Here is a 6,293-nt window from a genome sequence, read left to right as displayed (position 1 = left end):
CTGCACAGATGTAGCCCATGGCAGTTTAGTGTCCAAGTGGGTTACATAGTAATGGGAAGAGAGACTGCCTCTGACATAATCTGAGTGGCCTGCTCTTTGACCACCTCCCCCTGAAGGAGGAGCAGCCTTACCAGACCACAGAAGATGACAATGCAGCCACTCCTGATCTGATCTCATAGACTAAGGTCAGAAGGAAAGAGAGGAGGACCTCACTTATTAGTGGACTTGGGGAGGGGCATGCGTGAAGAAGGGGGAGGGAGGGTGGGACTGGGAAGGTAATGAGGGAGGGGCTTATGGGAGGATACAAAGTGAATAAAGTGCAAGTAATAAAGTAAAATAAAATTTAAAAAGAAAAATATGTATAAGTCTCTGCCGGACTCCCTGTACCCAGTTTTTGTTTGTTTGTTTGTTTGTTTTTGTTTTTACTCTATTTGTCTACTTGTAGGGCTCCTGTCCCCTCCATGTCTTTCTGTGTCCCACTTGTTCCATAAGGTCTTCTGCACTCTGTCCAGCTTTCGCTATGAGTGTCTGCATCTCTTTCTATACCCTGATGGGTAGAGTCTTTCAGATGACCCCTGGTGGCCTGATAAGGCTTCTCCCCTCTCAGGGGAAAGTGATCAAATAGCCAGCAAGTGAGTTTATTTCAGAGTGAGTCCCTGTTTCCATTACTAGAATACCCACTTCGAGACACAGTTGCCATGGGCTACATATGTGTAAAGGATAGAGTTTATCTTCTTGCATGGTCCTTGGCTGGAGTATCAGTCTCAGAGACTGCTGTACCCAGATAATTTGGATATGTTGTTCTCCTTGTGGAGCTCCTGTCTTCTCCAGGTCTTTCTATCTCCCCCTTCTTTTATAAGAACCTCTGTACAATGTCCCCTCTATACTCCCTCTACATTTGCCCATGAGTCCCAACATTTGCTTCTATACCTTGTTGGGTAGTCTTTCCCTAGACATCTGTGGTAGGTTCCTGTCATGTACCCTGTTTTCTCCCTCTTTGGATATCTGTCCCAGTTGCCTTTCTGAGTGAGAACTGATCATCTGACCCAGAGTCCTCCTTCTTGCTTAGCTTCTTTAGGTGTACAGATTTTAGTTTGTTTATCCTATATTTTATGTCTAATATCCACTTATAAGTGAGTATATACCATGTGTGTCTTTCTGCTTCTGGGATACCACACTTAGGATGATCTTGATATGCAAATTTCATGATTTCCTTTTTTTTTAATTGCTAAGTAATATTCCATTGTATAAATGTACCACAATTTCTGTGTCCATTCCTCTGTTGGGGGACAGCTGGGTTATTTCCAGGTTCTGGTTATTACAAATAAAGCTGCTATGAACATGGTTGAGCAAATATACTACTGTATTTGAGCATATTTTGGGATATGTGTCTAGAAGTGATATAGCTGGATCGTGAAGAAGTGCTATTCCTAATTGTCTGCAAAAGCGCCAGATTGATTTCCAAAGTGGTTGTGTAAGTTTACATTCCCACCAGCAATGGAGGAAGGTTCCCCTTTCTCCACAACCTCTCCAGCATGTGTTGTCACTTGAATTTTTGATCTTAGCCATTCTGATGGGTGTCAGGTGAAATCTCAGTGTTGTTATTAGATGCATTTTCTTGATGTCTAAGAATGTTGAGCATATATTTAAGTGTTTCTCTGGCATTCGATATTCCTCTATAGGGAATTTTCTGTTTAGCTCTGCAACCTATTTTTTTTATTGGATTACCTGAATTTTTGCTTTTTAACTTTTTGCATTCTTTATATATCCTGGAAAAATAGCCCTCTGTCAGTCTTTCCCAATCTGTAGGATATTGTTTTGTTATGATGACAGTGCCCTTTGCTTTATAGAAGCTTTTAAATTTAATGAGGTCCTATTTATTTATTGTTGATCTTAGAGCCTGAACTGTTGGTGTTCCGTTCAGGAAGTTGTCTCCTGTGCCAGTGAGTTTAAGGCTCTTTCCCGTTTTCTTTTCTAAAAGAATTCATGTGTCTGGTTTTAGGTTGAGGTCTTTGAACCACTTGGACTTTAGTTTGGGGCAGGGTGATAAGTATGGATCTGTTTGCATTTTTTTTTTTTTTTACATTAAGACATCTAGTTAGACATCACCATTTGTTGAAGATGCTATTTTTTTTTCCATTAGAAGGTTTTCAGCTTTTATGTCATAAATCAAGTATGTGTTGGTGTATGGTTGTATGGGTTTATGTATGGGTCTTCTATTTGATTCCATTGATCCAACGACCTGTTTTGATGCCAGTACCATGCCGTTTTTAGTATTGTTGCTCTATAGTACAGCTTGAGATCAGGGATGAAGATACCTCCAGAAGACCGTTATTGTACAGGAATGTTTTAGCATTTCTGGGTTTCTTGATTCCATAAAAAAGAATTGTGTTGTTAATTTGATGGGAATTGTATTGAATCTGTAGATTGCTTTTGGTAAGATTACATTTTTACTATGTTAATCCTACTGATCCATGAGCATTGGTGATCTTCCCATCTTCTGATATCTTCTTCTATTTCTTTCTTCAAAGACTGGATGTTTTTTATCTAAAAGATTTTTTTTTTTGCTTGGTTAGGGTCACACCAAGGTGTTTTATGTTCTTTGTGGCTATTGTGAAAGGTGTTGTTTCCTTATTTCTTTCTCAGCCCATTGGTTTTCTGTATACAGAAGGCCTACTGATTTTTTGACTTAATTTTCTTTTTTTTTTTAATTTTATTTTTCTTTTTAGTTACATTTTGTTAACTCTGTGTCCCAGCTGTATCCCGCTCCCTCATTCCTTCCCCAACCCCACATTCCCTCCCTGGTCTCTTCCCTGCCCCTTTCCATGTTTACTGATAGGGGATGACCTCCTCCCCTTTCATTTGACCCTGTTTTATCAGGTATCTTCAGGGCTGGCTGCAAAGTCCTCCTCTGTGGCCTAACAGGACTGCTCCTCCCCTGGGGGGGAGGTCAAAGAGCCTGCCCATTGAGATCCTGTTAGAAATAGTCCTTGTTCCCCTTACTTTGGAAAACTACTTGGTTACTGAGCTACCACGGGCCACATCCGAGCAGAAGTTCTAGGTTATATCCATAGATGGTCCTTGGTTGAGTGTCAGTCTCAGAAAAGACCCTGTGCCCGGATATATTTGGTCCTTGTAGAGCTCCTATCCTTTCCATATGATACTAACTCCCCTACTTTTTTTAATTTAACTTTTATTAATTACACTTTATTCGTTTTGTATCCACCCATAAACCCCACCCTCCTCCCCTCCTGGTCCCACCCTCCCCCCTCTTTTCTGCATGCATGCTCCTCCCCATGTCCACTGATTGGGGAGGTCCTCCTCTCCTTCTTTCTGCTCTTAGTCTTTCAGTTCTCATCAGAAGTGGCTGCATTGTCAGGGTTCTAGGTTATCTTCATGAATAGTCCTTGGTTGGAGTATTAGTCTCTGGGAAGTTCCCTGTGTTCACATTTTCTTGTTCTGTTGCTCTCCTTGTGGAGTTCCTGTCCTCTTCAGCTCTTACTATAAAATTACATAAAATTCCATTCACTCTGCCAGTCAGTTGGCCATCAGGCTCAGCATCTGCTTCCATGGTTCCCTGCACTCCGCCTAGGGTTTAGTTATGAGTCTTAGTGTCTGCTTTGAAACACTGCTAGTTAGAGTCTTTCAGATGCCTTTTGTGGTAGACTCCTGTCATACATTCAATGCACATCCCATTTGTCTTTCTAAATGACGATTGATCATCTTTGCCCTTGTCCACTTTCTTGATTATCTTCTTTAGGTGTGTAGATTTCATTATATTTATCATATCTTGTAGGTCTATATAAGCAAGTATATACCATGTTTGTCTTTCTCCTTCTGGGATACTTCATTCAGAATGATCTTTACTAGATCCCACCATTTGCCTGCAAATTTCATGATTTCCTCGTTTTTGATAGCTGAGTAGTATCTATTTGAGTTAATTTTCTATCCAGCCACTTTGCTGAAGGTGCTTATCAGCTGAAGGAGTTCTCTGGTTTAATTTTTGGGATCACTCATGTATACTATCATATCATCTGCAAATAGTGATACTTCAACTCCTTCCTTTCGGGTGATTTTACCCATGATCTCATTTAGTTGTCTTACTGCTATATCTAGGAATTCAAGTAGTGTTTTGAAGAGATACAGAGAGAGTGGCCAGTGTTGCCTTGTCCCTGATTTCAGTGGGATTGCTTTATGTTTCACTCCATTCAGTTTGATGTTAGCTATAAGCTTGCTGTATATTGTCTTTACTGTTTTGGTAAGTGGCTTTTATCCCTGTTCTACCCAAGACTTTAAATATGAATGGATATTGGATTTTGTCAAATGCTTTTTTGGCATGTAAGGAGATTTCATGTGGCTTTTCTCCTTTTTTTTTTTTTCATATGGTGGATTATACTGATGGATTTCTGTATATAGAACCTCACCTATATGCCTGGGATGAAGCCTACTTGGTCATGGTGGGTGATATATTTTATGTGTTCTTGGATTTGGTTTGAAAGTATTTCATTGAGTATTTTTGCATCAATGTTTATAAGTGAGATAGGTCTGAAGTTCTCTTTTTTTGTTGTTGGGTCTTTGTGTGTTTTAGGTATCAAGGTGATTGTGGCTTCATGGAATGAGTTTTGTAATAGTCTTTCTATTTCTATTTTGTGGAATAGTTTGAAGAGTATTGGTGTTAACTCCCCTTTTCAAACTCTGGTAGAATTCTGCGCTTGAAACCATCTTGACCTTGGCTTTTTTTGGAAGGGTGATATTTGATGACTGCTTTTATTTCCTTGGGAGATATAGGACTATTTAAACTATTTACCTGATCTTGATTTAATTTTGATTAGTGGAATCAAGAAAATTGTCCATTTTATTTTGATTTTAAAATTTTGTGGCATATAGGTTTTTGTAGTACTACCTAAGGATTGTTGGGTTTTTCTCACTGTCATTATGTCCCCTTTTCATTTCTGATTTTAATAATTTAGAAAGTTTCTCTCTGCCTTTCAGTTAGTTTAGATAAGGGTTTGTCTATCTTGTTGATTTTCTCAGAGAACCAACTCTTGGTCTCATTGATTATTTGAATTATTTTCTTTGTTTCTAATTCATTGATTTCAGTTCTGAGTTTCATTATTTCCAATTGTCTACTCCTCCTGAGTGTTCCTGCTTCTTTTTTTACCCCTAGGGCTTTCAGGTGTGCCATTAAGTTGCTTGTATGAGATGTCTCAAACTTCTTTCTGGAGGCACTTAATACTGTGAACTTTGTATTAGCACTGCTTTCATTCTGCCGCATAAGTCTGGGTAAGTTGTACCTTCTTTTTCATTGAATGTTAGGAAGTCTCTAATTTCCTTTTGCATTTCTTCCCTGACCATGCTGTCACTGAGTAGAGTGTTGTTTAGTTTCCATGTGTATGTTGACTCTTTGTTATTCCTGTTATTGTTTAGGTCAAATTTTAGGTCATGGTGGTCTGATATGATACAAGGGATTATTTTGATCTTATATCTGTTGAGGTTTGCTTTTTGTCCCACTATATTGTCAATTTGTGAGAGTGTTCCGTGAGTTTCTGAAAAGAATGTATACTCTTCTGGGTATGGATGAAAATTTTTGTAGACATATATTAACTCCAATTGATTTAAGACCTCTGTAAGTGTCGTTATTTCCCTATTTAACTCCTGTCTAGATGATCTGTCCTTTTGTGAGAGTGGCGTGTAAATGTCTTCCACTATTAAGATATTGGGATCAATTTGTGACTTAAGCTTTAATAATGATTAATTTACAAATGCCTGTGCTCTTGTATTTGGAGCATAGATGTTCAGGATTGTGATGTTCTCCTGGTGGATTTTTCCTTCAATGAGAATGAAGTACACCTCCTCATCTCTTTGATAAATTTTGGTTGAAAATCTATTTTATTAGATATAAGGGCAACTATCCAGGCTTGTTTTCTTGGCCTGTTTGCTTGAAAACATTTTTCCAGCCCTTTACATTGAGGTAGTGTTTATCTTTTTTGCACAGGTGTGTTTCCTGGATGGCAGCAGAATGTTGGATCCTGTGTCCACAGAGATTCTGTTAGTTTGTGTCTTTTTATTGGAGACATGGTCTGTTGATGTTGATAGGTAATAATGACCAATGAATGTTGGCTCCTTTTATTTTGGAGTTGGGCATGTTAATGTGTTGCAATGTTTGTTTTCTTTTAATTTTCTACTGTGAAGTTATATATAAATACATATATATGTATATATATGTATATATATTTATATACATACATATATATATATATATATATATATATATATATATATATATATATATA

The sequence above is a fragment of the Psammomys obesus genome, unplaced genomic scaffold (assembly GCF_907164565.1).
Source record: "Psammomys obesus unplaced genomic scaffold, mPsaObe1.curated_primary_1811, whole genome shotgun sequence".
Classification (NCBI taxonomy): domain Eukaryota; kingdom Metazoa; phylum Chordata; class Mammalia; order Rodentia; family Muridae; genus Psammomys; species Psammomys obesus.
The sequence above is the reverse complement of the archived record's forward strand: the minus strand, read 5'-3'. Positions refer to the sequence as shown.